Below are 25,140 nucleotides of genomic sequence, written 5' to 3' on the forward strand. Positions count from 1 at the left end.
CAAGTTGATCCACGTGATCGTTCCTTAGTCGTGTGCGGTGCCCCCTGCCACCATATTCCACCTCGGTCATACCGTTGTAGTGCTTAGGCGAAGCCCTGCATCGGTAGAACGTCATCATCGTCACCACGCCGTCGTGCTGACGGAACTCATCCCCGAAGCTTTGCTGGATCGAAGCCCGGGGAGCGTCATCGAGCTGTACGTGTGCTAAGAACTCGGAGGTGCCGGAGTAACGGTGCTTGGATCGGTCGGATCGGGAAGACGTATGACTACTTCCTCTACGTTGCGTCAACGCTTCCGTTGCGGTCTACGAGGGTACGTAGACAACACTCTCCCCTCTCGTTGCTATGCATCACCATGATCTTGCGTGTGCGTAGGAATTTTTTTGAAATTACTACGTTCCCCAACAGTGGTATCAGAGCCTAGGTTTTATATGTTGATGTTATATGCACGAGTAGAACACAAGTGAGTTGTGGGCGATATAAGTCATACTGCCTACCAGCATGTCATACTTTGGTTCGGCGGTATTGTTGGACGAGGCGACCCAGACCGACATTACGCGTACGCTTACGCGAGACCGGTTCTCCCGACGTGCTTTGCACATAGGTGGCTTGCGGGCGACAGTCTCTCCAACTTTAGTTGAACCGAGTGTGGCTACGCCCGGTCCTTGCGAAGGTTAAAATGGCATCAACTTGACAAACTATCATTGTGGTTTTGATGCGTAGGTGAGATTGGTTCTTGCTTAAGCCCGTAGCAACCACGTAAAACTTGCAACAACAAAGTAGAGGACGTCTAACTTGTTTTTGCAGGGCATGTTGTGATGTGATATGGTCAAGACATGATGCTAAATTTTATTGTATGAGATGATCATGTTTTGTAACCGAGTTATCGGCAACTGGCAGGAGCCATATGGTTGTCTCTTTATTGTATGCAATGCAATCGTGATGTAATGCTTTACTTTATCACTAAGCGGTAGCGATAGTCGTGGAAGCATAAGATTGGCGAGACAACAACGATGCTACGATGGAGATCAAGGTGTCACGCCGGTGACGATGGTGATCATGACGGTGCTTCGGAGATGGAGATCACAGGCACAAGATGATGATGGCCATATCATATCACTTATATTGATTGCATGTGATGTTTATCTTTTATGCATCTTATCTTGCTTTGATTGACGGTAGCATTATAAGATGATCTCTCACTAAATTATCAAGAAGTGTTCTCCCTGAGTATGCACCGTTGCCAAAGTTCGTCGTGCCCAGACACCACGTGATGATCGGGTGTGATAAGCTCTACGTCCATCTACAACGGGTGCAAGCCAGTTTTGCACACGCAGAATACTCAGGTTAAACTTGATGAGCCTAGCATATGCAGATATGGCCTCGGAACACGGAGACCGAAAGGTCGAGCGTGAATCATATAGTAGATATGATCAACATAATGATGTTCACCACTGAAAACTACTCCATCTCACGTGATGATCGGTTATGGTTTAGTTGATTTGGAGCACGTGATCACTTAGAGGATTAGAGGGATGTCTATCTAAGTGGGAGTTCTTTAAGTAATTTGATTAATTGAACTTAAATTTATCATGAACTTAGTACCTGATAATATCTTGCTTATGTATGTTTGATTGTAGATAGATGGCCCGTGCTGTTGTTCTGTGGAATTTTAATGTGTTCCTTGAGAAAGCAAAGTTGAAAGATGATGGTAGCAATTACACGGACTGGGTCCGTAACTTGAGGATTATCCTCATTGCTGCACAGAAGAATTACGTCCTGGAAGCACCGCTAGGTGCCAGGCCTGCTGCTGGAGCAACACCAGATGTTATGAACGTCTGGCAGAGCAAAGCTGATGACTACTCGATAGTTCAGTGTGCCATGCTTTACGGCTTAGAATTGGGACTTCAACAACGTTTTGAACGTCATGGAGCATATGAGATGTTCCAGGAGTTGAAGTTAATATTTCAAGCAAATGCCCGGATTGAGAGATATGAAGTCTCCAATAAGTTTTATAGCTGCAAGATGGAGGAGAACAGTTCTGTCAGTGAGCATATACTCAAGATGTCTGGGTATAATAATCACTTGATTCAATTGGGAGTTAATTTTCCAGATGATTGCGTCATTGACAGAATTCTCCAATCACTGCCACCAAGCTACAAGAGCTTCGTGATGAACTATAATATGCAAGGGATGAATAAGTCTATTCCCGAGCTCTTCGCAATGCTGAAAGCGGCGGAGGTAGAAATCAAGAAGGAGCATCAAGTGTTGAAGGTCAACAAGACCACTAGTTTCAAGAAAAAGGGCAAAGGGAAGAAGAAGGGGAACTTCAAGAAGAACGGCAAGCAAGTTGCTGCTCAGGAGAAGAAACCCAAGTCTGGACCTAAGCCTGAAACTGAGTGCTTCTACTGCAAGCAGACTGGTCACTGGAAGCGGAACTGCCCCAAGTATTTGGCGGATAAGAAGGATGGCAAGGTGAACAAAGGTATATGTGATATACATGTTATTGATGTGTACCTTACTAGAGCTCGCAGTAGCACCTGGGTATTTGATACTGGTTCTGTTGCTAACATTTGCAACTCTAAACAGGGACTACGGATTAAGCGAACACTGGCAAAGGACGAGGTGACGATGCGCGTGGGAAACGGTTCCAAAGTCGATGTGATCGCGGTCGGCACGCTACCTCTACATCTACCTTCGGGATTAATATTAGACCTAAATAATTGTTATTTGGTGCCAGCGTTGAGCATAAACATTATATCTGGATCTTTTTTAATGCGAGACGGTTATTCATTTAAATCAGAGAATAATGGTTGTTCTATTTATATGAGTAATATCTTTTATGGTCATGCACCTTTGAAGAGTGGTCTATTTTTGATGAATCTCGATAGTAGTAACACACATATTCATAATGTTGAAGCCAAAAGATGCAGAGTTGATAATGACAGTGCAACTTATTTGTGGCACTGCCGTTTAGGTCATATCGGTATAAAGCGCATGAAGAAACTCCATACTGATGGACTTTTGGAACCACTTGATTATGAATCACTTGGTACTTGCGAACCGTGCCTCATGGGCAAGATGACTAAAACACCGTTCTCCGGCACTATGGAGAGAGCAACAGATTTGTTGGAAATCATACATACCGATGTATATGGTCCGATGAATATTGAGGCTCGTGGCGGATATCGCTATTTTCTCACCTTCACAGATGACTTAAGCAGATATGTGTATATCTACTTAAATGAAACACAAGTCTGAAACATTTGAAAAGTTCAAAGAATTTCAAAGTGAAGTTGAAAATCATCGTAACAAGAAAATAAAGTTTTTATGATCTGATCGTGGAGGAGAATATTTGAGTTACGAGTTTGGTGTACATTTGAAACAATGCGGAATAGTTTCGCAACTCACGCCACCCGGAACACCACAGCGTAATGGTGTGTCCGAACGTCGTAATCGTACTTTACTAGATATGGTGCGATCTATGATGTCTCTTACTGATTTACCGCTATCATTTTAGGGTTATGCTTTAGAGACGGCCGCATTCACGTTAAATAGGGCACCATCGAAATCCGTTGAGACGACGCCTTATGAACTATGGTTTGGCAAGAAACCAAAGTTGTCGTTTCTTAAAGTTTGGGGCTGCGATGCTTATGTGAAAAAGCTTCAACCTGATAAGCTCGAACCCAAATCGGAGAAATGTGTCTTCATAGGATACCCAAAGGAGACTGTTGGGTACACCTTCTATCACAGATCCGAAGGCAAGACATTCGTTGCTAAGAATGGATCCTTTCTAGAGAAGGAGTTTCTCTCGAAAGAAGTGTGTGGGAGGAAAGTAGAACTTGACGAGGTAACTGTACCTGCTCCCTTATTGGAAAGTAGTACATCACAGAAACCTGTTTCTGCAACACCTACACCAATTAGTGAGGAAGCTAATGATAATGATCATGAAACTTCAGGACAAGATACTACTGAACCTCGTAGATCAACCAGAGCGAGATCCGCACCAGAGTGGTACGGTAATCCTGTTCTGGAGATCATGCTACTAGATCATGATGAACCTACGAACTATGAAGAAGCGATGGTGAGCCCAGATTCCGCAAAATGGCTTGAAGCCATGAAATCTAAGATGGGATCCATGTATGAGAACAAAGTATGGACTTTGGTTGACTTGCCCGTTGATCGGCAAGCAATTGAGAATAAATGGATCTTCAAGAAGAAGACTGACGCTGATGGTAATGTTACTATCTACAAAGCTCGACTTGTCGCAAAAGGTTTTCGACAAGTTCAAGGGGTTGACTACGATGAGACCTTCTCACCCGTAGCGATGCTTAAGTCTGTCCGAATCATGTTAGCAATTGCCGCATTTTATGATTATGAAATTTGGCAGATGGATGTCAAAACTGCATTCCTGAATGGATTTCTGGAAGAAGAGTTGTATATGATGCAACCGGAAGGTTTTGTCGATCCAAAGGGAGCTAACAAAGTGTGCAAGCTCCAGCGATCCATTTATGGACTGGTGCAATCCTCTCGGAGTTGGAATAAACGCTTTGATAGTGTGATCAAAGCATTTGGTTTTATACAGACTTTCGGAGAAGCCTGTATTTACAAGAAAGTGAGTGGGAGCTCTGTAGCATTTCTGATATTATATGTGGATGACATATTACTGATTGGAAATGATATAGAATTTCTGGATAGCATAAAGGGATACTTGAATAAGAGTTTTTCAATGAAAGACCTCGGTGAAGCTGCTTACATATTAGGCATAAAGATCTATAGAGATAGATCAAGACGCTTAATTGGACTTTCACAAAGCACATACCTTGACAAGATTTTGAAGAAGTTCAAAATGGATCAAGCAAAGAAAGGGTTCTTGCCTGTATTACAAGGTGTGAAGTTGAGTCATACTCAATGCCCGACCACTGCAGAAGATAGAGAGAAAATGAAAGATGTTCCCTATGCTTCAGCCATAGGCTCTATCATGTATGCAATGCTGTGTACCAGACCTGATGTGTGCCTTGCTATAAGTCTAGCAGGGAGGTACCAAAGTAATCTAGGAGTGGATCACTGGACAGCGGTCAAGAACATCCTGAAATACCTGAAAAGGACTAAGGATATGTTTCTCGTATATGGAGGTGACAAAGAGCTCATCGTAAACGGTTACATTGATGCAAGCTTTGACACTGATCCGGATGATTCTAAATCGCAAACCGGATATGTGTTTACATTAAACGGTGGAGCTGTCAGTTGGTGCAGTTCTAAACAAAGCGTTGTGGCGGGATCTACATGTGAAGCGGAGTACATAGCTGCTTCGGAAGCAGCAAACGAAGGAGTCTGGATGAAGGAGTTCATATCCGATCTAGGTGTCATACCTAGTGCATCGGGTCCAATGAAAATCTTTTGTGACAATACTGGTGCAATTGCCTTGGCAAAGGAATCCAGATTTCACAAGAGAACCAAGCACATCAAGAGACGCTTCAATTCTATCCGGGATTTAGTCCAGGTGGGAGACATAGAGATTTGCAAGATACATACGGATCTGAATGTTGCAGACCCGTTGACTAAGCCTCTTCCACGAGCAAAACATGATCAACACCAAGGCTCCATGGGTGTTAGAATAATTACTGTGTAATCTAGATTATTGACTCTAGTGCAAGTGGGAGACTGAAGGAAATATGCCCTAGAGGCAATAATAAAGTTATTATTTATTTCCTTATATCATGATAAATGTTTATTATTCATGCTAGAATTGTATTAACCGGAAACATAATACATGTGTGAATACATAGACAAACAGAGTGTCACTAGTATGCCTCTACTTGACTAGCTCGTTAATCAAAGATGGTTATGTTTCCTAACCATGAACAAAAGAGTTGTTATTTGATTAACGAGATCACATCATTAGTTGAATGATCTGATTGACATGACCCCATTCCATTAGCTTAGCACCCGATCGTTTAGTATGTTGCTATTGCTTTCTTCATGACTTATACATGTTCCTATGACTATGAGATTATGCAACTCCCGTTTGCCAGAGGAACACTTTGTGTGCTACCAAACGTCACAACGTAAATGGGTGATTATAAAGGTGCTCTACAGGTGTCTCCAAAGGTAGATGTTGGGTTGGCGTATTTCGAGATTAGGATCTGTCACTCCGATTGTCGGAGAGGTATCTCTGGGCCCTCTCGGTAATGCACATCACATAAGCCTTGCAAGCATTGCAACCAATGAGTTAGTTGCAAGATGATGTATTACGGAACGAGTAAAGAGACTTGCCGGTAACGAGATTGAACTAGGTATTGGATACCGACGATCGAATCTCGGGCAAGTAACATACCGATGACAAAGGGAACAACGTATGTTGTTATGCGGTCTGACCGATAAAGATCTTCGTAGAATATGTAGGAGCCAATATGGGCATCCAGGTCCCGCTATTGGTTATTGACCGGAGATTTGTCTCAGTCATGTCTGCATTGTCCTCGAACCGTAGGGTCCGCACGCTTAACGTTACGATGACAGTTATTATGAGTTTATGCATTTTGATGTACCGAAGTTAGTTCGGAGTCCCGGATGTGATCACGGACATGATGAGGAGTCTCAAAATGGTCAAGACATAAAGATTGATATATTGGACGGCTATATTCGGACACCGGAAGTGTTTCGGGTGATTTCGGAGAAAACCGGAGAGCCGGATGGTTACCGGAACCCCCCCGGGAGAAGTAATGGGCCATATGGGCCTTAGTGGAGAGAGAGAGGGGCTGCCAGAGGTGGGCCGCGCGCCTCCTCCTCCCTGGTCCGAATTGGACTAGGGGAGGGGGGCGGCGCCCCCCCTTTCCTTCTCCCTCTCCACCTCTTTCCCCCTCCTAGTAGGAGTCCTACTCCTACTAGGAGGAGGGCTCCTCCTGGCGTGCCAAACAAGGGCCGGCCGGCCTCCCCCTTGCTCCTTTATATACGGGGGCAGGGGGGCACCCTAGGACACACAAGTTGATCCACGTGATCGTTCGTTAGCCGTGTGCGGTGCCCCCTGCCACCATATTCCACCTCGGTCATACCGTTGTAGTGCTTAGGCGAAGCCCTGCGTCGGTAGAACATCATCATCGTCACCACGCCGTCGTGCTGACGGAACTCATCCCCGAAGCTTTGCTGGATCGGAGCCCGGGGAGCGTCATCGAGCTGTACGTGTGCTAAGAACTCGGAGGTGCCGGAGTAACGGTGCTTGGATCGGTCGGATCGGGAAGACGTACGACTACTTCCTCTACGTTGCGTCAACGCTTCCGTTGCGGTCTACGAGGGTACATAGACAACACTCTCCCCTCTTGTTGCTATGCATCACCATGATCTTGCGTGTGCATAGGAAATTTTTTGAAATTACTACGTTCCCCAACAGGAGGCGGTCTTGGCGGTAGCGCTGCCGCTAGCAGTGACGACCTGGGCTTCGGCGGTCTTGGCGGTGACGACCTCCGTGGTGCTTGACGTCCTGGCGCTTAAGCCTTTGGGTCACATTGTGGCGGTCTTGGTGGTGATGATACTTATATGCTTGTGATGTTTCTTATTGTTGTTTGTGAGATTCTTATATGCTTGGTGGTGATGATACTTATATGTTTATGCTTTGCGATGCTTCTTATGATGTGTGATGATGAATTTGTTGTGTGATGCTGCTGGGCCAGCTGTTATGTGATGCATATATTTGTTGTGTGATGCTGTATATATTCAAATGAATTGAGCTGAAACAAAACAGAAAAAGAAAAAAAACAGACAGAAACTATGCCGACGGTTAGGCCGTCGGCATAGAGCTGCCGTGAGCTCCCACTGGCTGCCACGCGGCAGGTCTATGCCGACGGCTTAGCCGTCGGCATAGTTTCAAACTAAGCCGATGGCTAGGCCGTCGGCATAGGCCTGCTCCAGGAGCTCCCAGTGGCTGCCATGTGGCAGGTCTATGCCGACGGCCTAGCTGTCGGCTTAGTTTCAAACTAAGCCGACAGCTAGGCCGTTGACATAGACCCGCCCCAGGGGTAACGCCTGCTCGCCACGTGGCACGTCTATGCCGACGGCCTAGTCGTCGGCTTAGTTTGAAACTATGCCTACAGCTAGGCCGTCGGCATAGACCTGCCACATGGTGAGCACGCGTTGGTCAGCACTTGACGGCGGCCGCCGTTAGGCGATAACGTTGTCGACGGTCAGGGCCGTCGGCATAGATGTACGGACACCGTCGGGATAGGGCCTATGCCGACGGCATTTCTATGCCGACGGCCTTCCTGGCTACGCCGACGGATATGTTTCCGACGACCCTATGCCGACGGGGGCCGTCGGCATAGGCCTGTCCCGACGGCCATTCAGGGCTATGCCGACGGCCCTGGCTGTCGGCATAGGGTGCGATTCCGGTAGTGGGGAGGAAAGCTGCGTCTTGTCCGCCTTTTGGTCTTGTGTATTGGGTTCATCCACGGGTCGTGCGTGTTCGCCTCATGTTCGCTAGATGGGCGGGCGGCCCAAATTGATAAAATGCGAACAAAATCCGTGTCTGTTTATCGTCGTCGTCGTTGTCGTCGTCGGATCTCATTCCCAGCGCGCAGGACAAGGCCTGCATGCACGAAATCTGGAAGCTGCCCTACGACATCGACGACGACCTCGACGACTTCATCATGGCTAGTGTCTCCGACAAATCCGCCAAGTTGGCTGGACTCTTGGACGAGATGAAGGCCAGGCTGGGCTGGACCAAGGCTCGTCACCGGATCACCAAGGCCCTCGATGATCTCAAAGAACAGGTGGTCCAGGTCGCCGGGAGGCACAGCCACAAGAGATGAAAGGTTGATCGCAGGGCTCTCGCTGTCGTCGACCTTGATGGCCCAAGCAAGAGCTCATCCAACTGTTGGCCGATTCTGAGTCAACGCAGCAGCAGCAACCAAACCCAAACCCAAACTTGGTGGCTCTTGTTGGGTCTTGCTGTCCAACTCATCTTCTTCTAGATGCAGACGTTCTAGAAAGACACTAGTATCTTCAGAACCGCCGGGGTGAGATCCGCAGGTCTCCGTCGGCGTTGCCATCTCACGATCTGAAACACTCCCAACCCAACACTTCCCCAGGGACAAACAGATGGCCCTAACGGCAGCCTAGGCGGGAGGGTACTTGCACGAGGGCGATCACTGCAGGAGCGATCAATCCAGCAAAACTCGCGGCCGGCGGCTAGAGCGCCGGAGGACAAGGGAACCCTAGGCCTCGAGCGCTAGGGGAAAAAGATCTTTGAGTACCCCCACGTCATAATTTTGCTGAAACTGTTATCATGCAGAAAAAATGAAAAATCTTAGATTTAAACTTTTTTGGCGGGGTTTCAAAGGCATGGTCGTTTTTGTGAAATTTATGCCTTGTTATTCAGCAATATTGCAACTCCCAACAAGATGCATTCATGTCTCAACAAGATGCAGCCCTTCATAGACCCGGACCCTAACCCGAAATGAGAGCAGATGTGGCCCTACATTTTTTGAGGTCAGAGGTGCTCTTCCATTATCTAAGAAACTCAAAAATGAGAGCTGGCTTTGCTTCGGTGGCAGATAATATTTTTAATCTTTGGACTGATAATGTTACTAATGGAAGAAGTGTAGACTGAAATCCGTATCTTTTTTAAATGAAAAAAACATGCAAACCACAAATGAATTAGTTTAACTGACATGCAGATCACGCATGAATTAATTAGTTTAACTACCTCCCAGTCTGGATGAATAGGAGGTGAGGTGATCGTTTTCCAAAATGGATGGCCGGCGCAGAAAGTCAACAACAACTCCCTGTTATGCAGTATAGTTGACGTGTGAACAACTCAGCCCATGTGAAGCTAGATTTAATCAAGGGTCCACCAAGGGCGTGGGAGATCCAACGGCCAATATTACATGCCATAGTTCTAGCAAGTGCTCTTTGTCACGCCAGAGTTTGTCGTGAGAGGAGGCAGATGTCCAAACACGGTGGGTGGAGATTGCCTAAGCCTACGCCAGCAAAGGTATCGTCACTGATGGGGCAGGGGCGCACCGGCGGCCCTCCATAGTCATCAAGCTTGGCGGCGTCATCTGCCTTTGCTTACATGGAGGAAGCCAAGGCTCGTGTCGGCATTGTTTGACGCACTGTGGCATGCATCCCGATTGCTGGGGAAGTTGTGTATGGTGGAATGGCGACCTACCCATTCGTTAGGGTCTCTTTGGCCTAGCGCCGAGTACTAGCTGAGATTTTTCGATAAAGGACGGATACAAAATATAAAGAGCGACATCCGGTCTCTGCATAGCTAAGATGCACACAGCCATCAAACAAAACACTCTGACAAAAAATATAAAAACGACAAAGTGGCAACAGAAAAGCCATATGGGGCCGAAACTATGCCTATGTCGATGGAGAAGGTGGACCGATTCAGAGATTATGCTGCCACCCATGTTGGGTAAAAACCTCCCTGACCACCCGCTCCAACCGCATACACACCGCCTTGAACAGCGATTGGTACTCCGTTCGGTGCAGAGTAGACCACATACGAAGCCAGTGCGTACAATGGTAAATAACCTACATAGGAGAAGAGATTTTGCCATTAAAAACACAATCATTTCTACATAGCCAAAGCGACCATAGTAAGACAGACGCTCCCACCCGTATTAGCGTACTAAAAGTATTTGGTATTCCATCAAGCCAGTGATCATATATATTGATAACACTTGTTGGTGGATACAAATTTGACGCTATTTGGATAATTGACCATGTAGAACGCGCAAATTTGCATTGAAAGAAGAGATGTTTGATTGTCTCGTCATGAGTACAAAAACTACATTTCTTGCTTCCTTTCTAGTTGCGTCGAGCGAGGCTGTCAGCTTTCAGCTTTTGAGCAAATGTCAGGCTTGAAAATCAACTTCCATAAACGTGAATTGTTCTGTTTTGGAAAAGCCAAGGAGACGGCTGAACATTATGCTGACTTGTTTGGATGTGCACAAGGCCAATTCCCGATTAAATATTTGGAAATTCCGATTCATTATCGATGTCTCACTAATGCGGAGTGGAAACATGTTGAAGAGTGATTGGAGAAACGGTTGAGCAGTTGGAAAGGAAATTTGCTCTCCGTTGGAGGACGACTAGTTTTGATCAATTATGTCCTCACCAACATGGTTCTCTACATGCTCTCATTTTTCCAACTACCCAAAGGGGTTCTGCAAAGACTGGATTACTTCAGTCCCGATTTTTTTGGCAAGGAGACAGTGAAAAGAAAAAGTATACACTAACCAAATGGAGCATCGTTTGCCGACCGAAAGACCAAGGAGGCTTAGGTGTTCAGGATCTCTAGGTCAAGAATGATGCCTTACTCAGTAAATGGTTGTTCAAACTTCTTACTGAGGATGGTGTTTGGCAAACTATACTACGCAACAAGTATTTAGGCCAAAAGGCGTTATCCCAGGCTTATTGGAAGCCCGGTGACTCGCATTTTTGGGTTGGTCTGATGGCGGTAAAGAAACATCTTTTCCGTTTCGGATCCTTCGTGATAAAGGACGGTTCGGAGATACGCTTATGGGAGGACAAGTGGCTAGGAAATACCACTCTCCGAGAACAGTACCCAGCCTTGTACCGCATTGTACGCGATAAGAACGATACTCTTGCGCATGTGATGACCACTTCTCCGCCAGATATATCATTTCAGAGGGATTTGGTTGGGCCCCGTCTTGTGTCATGGCAACATCTTCTATCCCGTTTAAATTTGATTAACTTGACACAAGCGCGGGATGTCTTTCGCTGAAATCTTACTACATTTGGGTCCTTCACAGTTGACTCTATGTATCGTGCACTATCGCACACAGAGATTTCAGTGGCCAATAATAAACAAATCTGGAAATCGAAGATGCCACTAAAAGTAAAGATTTTTATGTGGTATCTTCGGAGAGGAGTTGAGCTGAGATGATTACACACAGATCCGTTTTTGAAGTGATGATTGTTTTGTTCATCTCTTTGTAATGATTCGGCTGTGTTTTTATTTTATACTCTAATTAATAACAATAACAATGATTGTGTGCATCATCATAATGAAGAGGCTACAGTATGAACTTTCTTTTCAAAACAATAAAATATCTAGGCCCTAGGCCCTTCTAGTGAAAGAGCGGACAAGGGACGGCCTCCTGGCCACCTAAACGGACTAAAAGGTTGAATTCTTGGAGTTGTCCTTAAAGCATCTATAGTCAGACGTCTTAAACCAGTTTCAAATGTCCGAACACTGATCGGTTAAAAGAACTCGACCCACTTGGATGACTTAAACCGGCCTCAAATGCTCAGGCTGATCCCCTCATATTTAGCCAAATCTGGGGCGGCCCGAGTGCGCCTGTCATGTCGGACTGACGATCGGATCCCACACAATATCGTTCGGAAACACAACGGTCCGATGAGCATCTCCTTCGGGAGGGTGTGACCGTGTGGCGCTACTCTGGCTCGCCGCCTGAGGCAAACGTCTGGCTATTTAACACGAACGGCAACCCCCAGCCCTAGCCCTAGCCACATCCGCTTCCTCCCTCTCTGCGGCAGCAGCCCAAGACACATCCACTTATGTCCCTCTCCGCTCGCCGTCCGCGATAGCCATGGTCAGGCAGAGGGTGACCACGTACGTTATGTTGACGCTGGAGTGGCGCCTCCAGCTGCTCGAGGAGATACGGGCTATACGTGCCACCCGGACATCTCCGACGATAATTAGTAGTGCAGGCTAGTATTTTTTTTTTCATTTTTGTATGAATTTAAGATTTGAAATATGAAGTGTTTGGATGCAGAGAAGGAAACCGTTTGAGGGGTCCAATTTGGTGTCGGGGGTGGTAGATGCTTTTACGCGTTGGTGCTTAATTTGCGCGTATGCACTGGTGGAGACCTCCGATGGGCATGGTATGGCACCCGCCATACCTTGATTCTGAGAAAAATAAAATGTATGCTTATGTATGTTACGGCTGCCTCGCTAATTGGTTTTGACCGCTGGCATTTTACGCTAAAAGAAGAGATAGGTCGATGCATCCAGCTAGTTGGACCAGGAATTGATTGAGCGCCCACGCACAAGGCAGCAAACAATCGAGGTTCCCTAAAAAAAGCAAACGGTCGAGGCGTCGAGCCAAGCTCTGCTATGCTTGATTAGGGTCGCCACTTATGGCTTATCCACCCTTAAAAAGATACTTGTGGCTTATCCATCCTCGTGACCCATATCCTATATTTCATTGAACATTTTTATGGATTAACAAAGTGTTGGCAAATTTAAAAAAAACAACCGATCGAGACGTCAAGCTAGGTCGAGAACGCACAACCCAATCGAGACGCACATGCACATCTCCACCAACTTTTAACTCCACCCGATGGCCGACGCGACGAACCCTAACTAGCGCGACAAGCCAACGCGGCAGCAGCGCTAGTGGCAACTCCTGCCGAGGCGGGTGACCGCGACGGGGTAGGAGGTTTGGTTCATCAAATGGAGAGTTTTTTTGGTTCAACTTGAATAAGCTTGCTAGGTTCACAGAGATTTATCATGATGATTTCTCTGATTATGAATATAAACATATAGAAGATAACCTTAATCTATTCATTATCCATATGAGAAGAATTGAAGACTTTAGAGCTTGTCATGATATCGTGTCATGATATTGCAAGCCTAGCTAAATGCTGGTTGAACTTAAAAGGCATGTCATGTTTCTTACTGTTTATCGCCTATTGAGTTGGCATTTCTACTACCGTTAGCGATGACAACAGTTGAAAGAGTCTTCTCATCAATGAAAATCATCAAGACTGAGATGCACAGCAAGATGACCAATGGTTGTCTTAATGACTTGATTGTTTGTTATATTGAGCGAGAGATTTTCAAAAGTATTGATCGTGGTAAAATTAAGGAAGATTTTCAGAATGAGGGTAGGGCATTGTTATTGCGTGAGTCTTCTAGACACCATTGAAAGCTTCATTATCTGTATGTTTTAGGTTGTTTTCCTATTGAAACATGCCTACATTTTTATTGTGTTTGATTTTTCGTTGTAATGTGTATTGGCTCTTTCGATTTGCATCAAAAGAATTCTTTCCTTAAGACTTTGCCACACCTTTTTTTTTTCATCCTCCTCCTCTGCGTACGCTGTTGGTCGTTTGATCAGATCTCTGTTTACTACGTACGCCTCGTCCATCCTGTAACGTGCCATGAGGTGGGCGATGTGCAGGGTCCTCCCATTCCCAAACAAGTCGCTCATGGTTGAAACATGCAAGTATAAAGCTGGAGCATCCATTCATCCAGCATGTACCACTACCATACCACCACAGCCCCACCCATCACCCATCACCCACAGTCCAACACAGAAAAAAGAGACACGGATCGAGATCCGATAAGCGAGCAGGACAAGGCCTGCTTGCAGGAGATCCGGGAGCTGTCCTACGACATCGACGACGACCTCGACGACTTCATGGAGGCTACCGTCTGCGAAAAATCCGCCGATCTGGCCGGACTCTTGGACAAGATGAAGGCCATGCTGGGCCGGACCAAGGCTCGTCACCAGATCGCCAAGGCCGTCGATGATCTCAAGGAACAGGTGGTCCAGGTCGCCGAGAGGCACAACCACAAGAGGTCCAAGGTTGATCCCAGGGCTCCAGCCATCGTCGACGACGCGTCCAAACTCGTCGGCCTTGACGGGCCCAAACAAGAGCTCATCCAACTACTACTGGCCGGTTCTGCTTCTGAGTCAACGCAACAGCAACCACACCCAGAGGGTCAGTAGGAACGGGCAAGACAACTCTGGCGAGTCAAGTGTACCAAGAGCTCAAAGGCCAATTCCGTTGCCCTGCTTTCTGCTCCGTGCCACGAAATGCAGACAAGGTCCTAGTTATGCGCGCCATTTACAATCAACTGAAACGTCCATATTCTCCTTCTCCTGGCGTCAAGGATTTACCACAGCTTGTCGCCATGATTTCAGACTTGCTCCAAGACAGACTGTATATATGGCTTTAAAATTTGAACGCTTTGCTTACCTGAAAATTCATGCAGACTACATATCCTGTATTAATTTTGGACCGTTATTAATTTAATTCACTAGTATGCGCCCAAGTATTTAGGTGACGTACGGTTTTGATATTTCTCATGTAACGTGTAAATTTTGAGAACAATAATTGTGGATTATCCTAAATTCAAATCAAAATTCTGAAATAAAAATATGCGGTATTATAATTTTTTATTATAATGTTAATGAGCTGAAATCTCTACTTACCTAAAAATGCCTCACTCAGGGTCGAAAAGTGCAAGCAGCAACTGAGCTTCATAGAGCTCTTTATTTTTCTTTCAACGGAAATACTTTTTCACACTTCAAAAATAGCTGAAAAAAGTATACGCATTGACATTTGTAGTATACATGTGTAAAAATTTATAAACATATATGTTAATATGTGATGTATACAAAAAAGACAAATACATGGAGTAAAATATGCCTTTTCCTTTTTGTTTTTGGGACTGATATTTGTCTTTTTTGTGTAGCTTGCAAATAGTCAAATTAGTTGATGAAATTGTATACATATTTGAAGAAGATGCTTATGTATTTATAGAAAAAGATTTGACATTTTTTGAAACTTTTAAATATCTTTTGATTTTTCTTTTTTTGCAAAACAGGCTCCATGCAGCCTGGCCTCTGCAACGCCATACTCCACTCAGGGTTCCCTATTTCACCACATAGTGTTTTGCTTGCCCTTTCGTCCAACATCTTTACCCCCTTCCCCTCTTCCCTTTTGATTGTTTTTCTCCCATTTCTATTTTTTCTCATCGGTTTTCTTGAAAAGACGCCTCAACCGCCCCATGCATTTTCATAATAGAACAACATTACTTATGCGTCTGTTACGCTTAGCTAGGATGTCCCTTGTTAACATCAGAGCATCTACAATAAGGATCACCTAATTTGGAGCCCTTATACCCCCGCTGGTGTGTCCGGCCGTGTCCGCTAGCACTGCCTGGATAGTACCCAAAATTTCCCCTCCACAACCACAAACCACAAATGCGAATAACCTCTTTCATACAAACACATGCATAGGACATAGATCATAGACATAGAATAAAAGTTTGGCAGTTGCCGACATCGGACATGCAATTTGTTCATCCAAAGGGGCCACGCTAGTTCAAATTAAACCTCAATCGAACATAAAAACAACTAAAATATAAAAAGGTATGGAGGGCGGCCGGAGTTCACCACTTCTTGGCCGGGCCTTGCCCTTGCGGTCGGCGGTGCGGCGGCCCATCTCCTCCTTGTACGCATCGGCGGCAGGAGGGTCGTCGTCATCGTCCGTGGTGGTGTGGCTCTCCGATGCATACGAAATGTACTCAGAGAGAAGGTGGAGGAGGCACTACTGCTCCTTCGCGTGGCCGGCAACCTTGGTGGCGGCGGTCTCCTTCTCCCGGGCGAGGCGCTCGGACGCCTCGAGACCAAAGCGGAGCGCTTTCGCTTTCTTGCGCCAGAGGCGCCGCGCGTCGGCCTCTGTCATGGTCAGTGACCTCCGCATGACCCCACGGAGGAGCGCCTCCTCCGGATCCACTGGCACGGAGCGTGTGCTCTGTCAAGACAAGCCGGGCTCTACCGCAGCCGCCGCCCGCTGCCGCTCGCGTCGGGGGGCTTCGCCTCCGACTCCGTCATGCGCATGCGCACCGGAGCCACAGGCACGAGCACCCATTGCTACTCGAGTGGTGCGCGCGTCGAAGGGGAAGGGGAGACGACCGCGGGCCGGATCTGAAGCAAGGCAAAGCCGGAAGGGCGACTGTGTCCCGCATTCCTGTGGCAGGAGGTGGAAGAGCTAGCGGTGGATGCGAGGGAGCTCGAGCTACCGCCGGTGTCCACGTGTGAGCGCTCGATGGCGATGCGGAGTGCAGCTCCTCGTCGTCCGGCGTGTCGGACCTAGATTTGGCGTCTTTCACGAGCATGTCCCAGTCGATGGGATTGGGTTCACTGCCGGAGCGCTCACCGGAGTTGGCCATGGCGGAGGGGAGGGTAGGATTTGAGAGAAGTGGAGGAGCCGATGAGAGCGGAGAAGACGAGTGTGGACTGAGGTGGAACTAGGGTTCGTCGGATGGGATGGGGTTTTTGTGGGGATGGTGCGGGCCCTAGAGGACTGATCCGACATGGCGCCCGCATCCAGGCGTCCCATATCCACCCCATATATGGGCCGAATATGGGGGTTGCCAGCCAGTCCGGACGTTTGGGTTGGATTTGGGGCGCCCGATTGGGTGCCGCTTCTGCATTCGATCACTGACTAGGCAGCCCGTCCGAGTGTTTGGGGCGGGTATGGGTGTCCGGTTGTAGATGCTCTCGCCCCTCTTTCCGTAAATAACAAAGGGCAATTTTGATGTTTTAGAGGGAATTCTAGCATCCAAAGTATTTTAGTCTTTACCGGGCCATCAGTGTACATGTGCAAGATACATTTAGTGAACAGTGAATTGTCCATTCCAGTGCAAATTCTGCCGAAACTTCTCCTGGCCGTGTGACCAAACAAGTATATTCTCATGGACATTCGAACTCCTTTACTTCTTATTTTATCTCAGTAAGCTCAACCTTTATTTATATATTTTTGCAGGTACTTTATTGTACTTGATGATATATGGGATGTGGAAACATGGAAGGTTATTGAGTGTGCATTTCCCACAGGTTCTGGTGGTAAAATAATACTCCATGTGTTTGGTCATAATGTGAAGATCCCGTCTTTGTCGGAGTTTCGACTCTTGCGTGTTCTGGACTTTGAGGATTGTTCACAGTTAGAAGATGATCACCTTGCGGGCATTGGAAATTTGGTGCACCTCAAGTACTTGAGGTTCAAACATGCCAAAGCTGTAACGAAGATTCCAGACCAGGTGGCAAGGCTGCAACATTTGGAGATTGACGTGAATGGGTACAGCAAACTAATGGAAATCTCTATGCCCATCCAAGAACGGTTGGCCTGTTATGTAACTCTACATGTCGATGGTTATGAAACAGTACCAGATGAAATCGCGGCCATGCAGGGATTGAGAGTGTTGGAAGGTCTCGATATTTATACTTAGTCAACGGAATTTCTAAAGAGACTTGGCCAACTGAAAAAACTGAGGAAGCTGGGCATAATATGGAACATGTATGATATGGGTAATTGTGATGTTAATTACGACAAAGAGGAGGAGGAGATCGAGGAGGATGAGGAGGAGTTTCTCTCTTCGATATGTGAGCTCGGTAAAGCAGGCCTTGAGTCTCTGCACATCTTTGTAAAGGAGGCAGCGGATGAGTACTTCGAGCGTTCATGGTTTCCCGATCCTCAGTGTGGCCTTCGTGAGCTTATCATCGCGGGGGACTCCCTCTCGAAGGTTCCGACATGGGTGGCCTCTCTTGTCAACCTTGAGAAACTATGCATCTCAATGGACGTGATCAATGAGAGCGACGTGGAGATACTGAGAAGCTTGCCCAGCTTGCGCCATCTTCACATCCATGTGTATGAGGATGACGTAGAGTCGCGGGCTGCTATGGAGAAAGCAATGAAGGAACATCCTAACCGTCCCACCTTGGTTTGGTATGAGGATTAGCTTTGGGGTTTTTGGCTACCGTTCAGGTATCATTTTCTTCTTTTCCCTTCTAAACAATTATTAATTGTTGTCTTCTTTGTCACAAAAAATTCTTGTCTTATTTGTTTGGAATGTAATCCTTCTTCTTCTTTTTCCCTCGGTACAGTATCTATCATGTTGCAAAATAGATTTATATATTTTTCACATGCTAGCTGTTTTCATACACTTGTAGGTGTTAGCAAAAGGTGAGAGGAGCAAGCGAAACTGAAGTTTGTTATATATCCTCCGGTTGGTACCATTACTTTTAAATTTTCGTTTACGTTTCGGAAACATAAATAAAGGTTCATTATAAATTTCATCGTGTATCTTGAAATGTTGTGTCTGCTACTTGGAATAGCATTTTTGTAAGATCATATTTATTTGAACTGGCTATACTGTCAAAACTGTTGTGATGAGAAAAGTCGTGTGGGGAAAACTGTTGTTTGGCTACTTATTGGCTGGCCGTGTGACTATAAGCTGCCGGATTGTTTGAAATACCAAAGCTTTTGTTGTTTTGTTGATTTAAGTGTAAATAACACTCATCGTATGTATTAACATGAATGCATATGTATATTCACACTATTTGTTATTTTATATCGGTTTGTTGTTTATTGTTTATATAATCTTTCCTACTTATAAAGTTGGTAGTTGGTGGTGAATGCATGACCTTGTGCAGTCTCCTAACTAATGTCCATCCTCTTGTGTTTCAAAATTCGAAATGTTGTCTCACTTTAAATCTGGCAAAGGAACTATTATGTTCGTTTAAGATTTTCCAACACATGTCACTTGCAAATCTGTCATTGTATTTTCAGAAGCACATGGTCTAGATTTCTAACAAATTCTGTAATTTGGAACAAAATATAACTGCATATACCAAAAGGAAGTGCACATAAATATGTGTTTTGTGTGATTCATAACACAGAGCTAAAGGCAAAACATTTCGTCTCTCCTTGGCTTAGTGATCTGGGTAGCACAAAGACTACTGCACTGGAAATGCTGGGATTCAAATAGGTGACAATCCAGGTCGAGAAACAGGAAATGCATGCATCTACCATAGAAATTCAGAGCAGATCTAGATAAATTCGTGGAGGTTAATTAATTTGACCCTAGTGTTGTTCGGATTAAGAGTGAGAAAATATAACAATATATATGGGCACTGTCTAGGACATGATAATCCAGTAAATAAAGGTATAGAAATAGTAGTGAAATTGAAAAATGAATCAGCTCATCCCGCAAAAAATAAAATTAATGAGCTCAGTATGGGCTATCATGTCGATTTGGTGCAGGCACTTGAACCTCAAACGGTTAACAAGTCCAGGCTGTTCTCTGTTACTTGTGACATCAAGGAGGCTTTGAAGCACTTAAAATCCCACCAGATTAATTGGGTCTGTAGGGACCAAAGCAAGTTTGCTCACTGTCTTGCCCATTGGGCCAGTAGATAAGGTGTTTTCTTCTGTCTAGCAGACATCCCACCTTAGTTCAGAGAGCTTTTCCAAGCTGAATGTAATCCGGGTGTATGATCATTGTTCTCAAATATTATTTTGTCTTATGGGCAGATGGAACTAATGGTATGTTTCACTCACGAGATGCATAGTTGATAGAATTATGTACATATAACTTTTTATGGTCTATTAGCGTATTAGGCGAGGGTGTTGCAGCCTCCCATTCGCAAAGTTGACGCTGCGTTCAAGTACGCAGGGATAGCGGGCCTCACGTCCAGCTCGACGAGATTGTTCATTAAGTTTTAAACATTTCTGTATGCTAGCGCGGTGCAATGGCATGTGTGTGACGCGGTGGTCGAGTTCACTGCTTTGAGATTGACCATGTTCGGATGCATTGTGATTAGGTGAACACTACGACCACCATTGGCGAGGGTCGGAAGGTGGATAAGCAATGACACGAATGGGGTGCCATGTCGAAATAGAATACATGGACCGGGGAGGGGTTTGAGCTTGTTGGCGTGTGTGTTTTCTCTCATTGCAACGTGCGGACATGTTTCCTAGTTCATACTCATAACAATTACAGGTACACAGATTTGGACTAAGATCCAAGAAAACGCAAAGTATCTCCTATGACAAGGAATTACAATGAAATCTCTTGAAATCATCTTCTTCGCGGTATCAATCTCTGCTCGAATAAATACTCCAAATACTTTGGTAAAAGAAGCTGCAATTAGACTGGAGCAACGGTGATGTCACTCTTTCACCCGCACGAACATTACCAATAATGGTTTTTGAAAGCGTCTTGAGTCACCCATCCAAAAAAATCGGAAGCCTTGACCGATGAACGTACTTGGGCCGGGGATAATCTCCTAGAAGTGCAGGCCATCGAATCATTATATCTCAATCATGGTGTTGATGCAAGATTTCACCTCCACAAAAAATTAGACCAACAAAAAAAGCTTGACACGGCAACATAAACTCATCAGATCCGAATAATCGGATTTGCGAGAACAGAAAACTCTCAAACCTTATGGCGCCGCCAAAAGGACGAGAGGAAATTTATTCTCGCAAAACTATGATGATCACTAGACGTTGACGAAGAACATAAAGATCTGAGGTCCCCCCCTCCCCCCCCCCCCCCACCTCTCAGCGCCAAGATGGCAGCCGGAGGCGAGGGGGCCTAATTTCTCAGATGGCAGCGACGACGGTGACACAAGAAAACCCTAACAAATGCTGATGATAGGGTTTCAATTGTTTGTAGATTGCTATGGACTGGCTATAATGTCAAAACTGTTGTGATGAGAGAAGTCCTGTGGGGAAAACTGTTGTTTGGCAACTTGGCTGGCCATGTGACTATAAGCTGCCGGAATGTATGAAACGCCAAAGCTTTGTTGTTTTCTTGATTTAAGTGTCCCGGAGCATGAAAGAAAACAAAACATTTATCTCCTGGACAACATGATTTTGATCTCATCAGAAGTCCTGACCTTAAAGACAATGCATCAATTGAGATAGGACCCCCACTGGCCCAACAATTGATCCCCCGTTCTTCACGCCCCTCCAATTGGCTCATCCTTCTCGGCTCCTCACCTCCCGAGAACTAATGCTTTGACTCTTTCTTCTCCGACTTCCTCAATTCATGCTTCGTCTTCCACTTCCATCCCGGCAACGTTTTCACAAATCAACATGAAACGGGTGGCGCGTGGCATGCAAGCAATCATCAACCACCATCGAAAAAAGTCCAAAATAAACCTTGAAATTGTAGATGAAAGCTAAATCAAACCCTGAACTTTGAATCCTGGAAATTGGCACTCTGAACTTATAATCGCGGTCTATTTTGGACCCTAGACCTATTTGGCACGCTGGAAAGACTACAATCCCGGCCGGGATTCCAGCTACTCTCACGGACTAGAATTTGGGCCGGCCCACTATAAAAAAACAAGAATTCGTGAGGTTTAAAAAATGTTCGCACGTTTCTAAAATTGTTCAAAAGTTAAAAATGTTTCTGCTTTCTATTTTTCGCACAAATTCAATTTGTTTTGTGTTTTTAAAAACTGTTTGGAATTTCGTGTTTCGCACAAAATCAACTCTATTAGCATTTTAAAAAACTGTTCGTGATTTAAAAAAATCATATTTATCAAAAAATGTTCAGAATTCCAACAGTTTTTCACATGTTATGAAAAATATTTCGTATTTTAAAAATTGTGTCACTTTTTTAATACTGCTTTTGGAATTTCATAAATAATGTATTTAAAAAATGTTTCGGATTGTTGGGAGTGGACTCGACTGCGCCAGCCCACCAGACATGTAGCGAGTTTTTTTTCCTTAACACACCACGTAAAAAATTCTTTCTTTCTTTTTTTTAACGGCGACGTAATAATTCCAAAACAAAAAAACATGTTGTGGAGTCGAACTTGGGACCTGGTAGCCACTACACCAGACGACTATGACTGGCATAGTTAGAGGCCCGAAATATTACTCAGAAACCAAAGCGCCGAACTTTGTAAACATTTTTTAGGGGAAAACAATTATTGAAAACATATTTATTTATGAAATCTTTGAACATTTTATAATGTGCGAGAACTTTTTGATAATTTCGAATATTTTTAAAAACAAACAACTTTGCAAAAGCGAACACATTTATAAACATTTTTTGAAACCTGAACAAAATTTTAAAGTGCAAACACTTTTTGAAACATAAATTTTTCTGCAACCTGAACAAAATTTTAAAGTGCGGACACGTTTTGATACATAAACATTTTCTGAAACCTGAAAATATTTGTGACATCTAAAAAATATCACAAGTTTTAAAAAATGTACGGGCCAATCCAAATGTTTATACAATGTATAATAATATTTGTGTGATTCAAAAAAATGTTTTATACATTAAAAAATGTAATTTTTCAAGAATGATCATGAGTTCCAAAAAATGTGTTTGTGACATTTTTAAAAGAATGTTTTTACAATGTAAAAAAATGTTTGCGTGATGTAAAAAAATGTGCTAAAACCTTAACAGAATATATGTGGCATGCCCTTGAAAAAAGTGTATGCAAATTTAAAAATGTTGAACCACGTAAAAGAGTGTTGTGTAGTTTTATAAAATGTTTATCATCATAAAGAAAATGTAAAACATGTAATTGAAAAAAACATTACCATGTATTCAAAAAGTTTTGAAAACATGTAATTTATAAATGTACATAATATATTTGAAATATCAAAAGTTTATCAAAAAATATTTAATGTGTGCGTTAAAAATGTACATTGGGTACTGAGAAAATTAGACATGTGTAAAAATGAAAAAAGAAATGAAAACGAAAAAGGAAGAAACTAAGAAAAAACCAGATTAGTGTGCGCGCGCGAGCAACTGCGCTACTGGGCCGACCCAATTCAGCAAATCCCAGCTATGTTCTGTCAAGGTTTAAAATAGACCGGGATTAAAGAGTTTGGTGTGCTGATTTCAGGGATTGAGAGTTCGGGGTTTGATTTAGCTTTCGCCTACAAATTAAAGGTTTGTTTTAGACTTTTTCCGCCATCGAGGGATTTTTATTGCCCATCTCCTTCCGTTGACGGGACAAATTGGACCCTCGCCACCACCTTCGCTCCATCGTGGATGCCTGCTCGGCGAATCAGAATCCTTCACCAGCCTGAGTTGAAGCACCTACCGTGATTCATCTCCTTCCGGTACCATGTGAGTGTTGGATGGGACAAGTCTGCAGCCATCGCGACTGCCACCCCGCAGTCTCTGCGGCTGCATATTCTTCTTTCCCAGCGCCACCGACACACTCAAACACCTTGTTAGAGTAATCTTGATGATTAATAGCGTTATGTGTTATTTGTGCTAGGAGTCAGAGTTTGATTAGTGCTTAGGAGTAGTATTGGACTACGTTCGTTGATGTGTACTTCCTCCGTCAGGATTTATTAGGCCTAAGAGCACCACAAGCACCTCAGTTTTTATAAAGCCTTGCTTTGAAAATCTACAAGCATGAAGCCATTTCATTGGTTGTAGTAAGAACCATTATTGCTAGTCCCATAGTTGAATAATAAATACACTGCATGCATGTTTTTTCATTGGTTGCATGTGAGAGAGTGCATTAGGAGTGGGATGAAAGGACTAAATATGATAAAATTACTAGTATGTGCCTTGGTCCAAGAGAAGTGGTCTACGGGTCTAATAGACCCGGACGAAGGGAGTACTCCCTACATGGCAATAACCACACACACATACACACACACGAAAAGCATTGTAGAGGTCGGTCTACAGGTGGCTCTGAATCCTGCCCGACGAGCAAGCATGGGGATGTGTGCGCAAGATGTATTGAAAGTTGCAGTCCTGTCTGAGAGCAAGTATAATAAGATGACATAAGCAGACTATAAGGACTAGAATATTATATTTTTGCTTAGTTGAGGAAAGACAAAGGGAGAGAGAAGAGAAGCGGGCTCTTGGTTAGTAGCCGGCTTTAGCACGTGACCCAAGACACTTTGTAAGGTTGTAAGGTGAGCCAACTATTAATAAGATAGTACACATGTAAAACTTACTATTATACATGCCGGCTACAAAGTTAGTTATAGATGACATGACAAACTCTTATAACCGATTGTTGGTTGTATTATTAACCATGCTCTGTAAGGTATATCATCGTATTTAGAGAAGGCCCACGCGAGAGGTACATATCTGAAACAAATGGGCTGGCAGTACCACATACAAGCGTTGTGGCTTCATGTTTTTCTTGTAGAACGACACAACACGTGTATGTGTTTTGTGTTTAATCTTTGGATACACTTGAGACGACAGATTAAAGCGAGGTTTGTTAGGGAGAGGAAAATGCGACGATTATAGTTATGTTATGGAGGGGAAACCGCGACGATTATAGTGTATTCTTAGCACCCGACTGGGGCATAGCATATTTCTTCTTTTTAAAAGAGGCACAATTATGTAATTGTTTGTTCAAAAAACAGCAACGCTAATTGCACACTAATTTGAGGGTTAGTTTATAAAAACAAAAAATACAGAACGTGAGTTATTAGCACCACGAACGGCTGTACAACATTTTCTTAAGAAAAGAGGCACAATTAGCTAATCGAGAAAGCTAAGTTCCCGCCGACTGGTGATTAGCGACAGGCACGCACGATTCCATCATCGTCGGTCGTTGGCTCATTT

General features: G+C 44.5%; 1 pseudogene; it reads left to right on the forward strand.

Moving 5' to 3' along the window:
- Positions 1 to 14,248: 14,248 nt before the first annotated feature.
- LOC125506668 lies at positions 14,249 to 18,525 on the forward strand (annotated as a pseudogene).
- Positions 18,526 to 25,140: the final 6,615 nt, after the last annotated feature.

Source organism: Triticum urartu, chromosome 5 (genome assembly GCF_003073215.2).
Source record: "Triticum urartu cultivar G1812 chromosome 5, Tu2.1, whole genome shotgun sequence".
NCBI classification, from domain to species: Eukaryota; Viridiplantae; Streptophyta; class Magnoliopsida; order Poales; family Poaceae; genus Triticum; species Triticum urartu.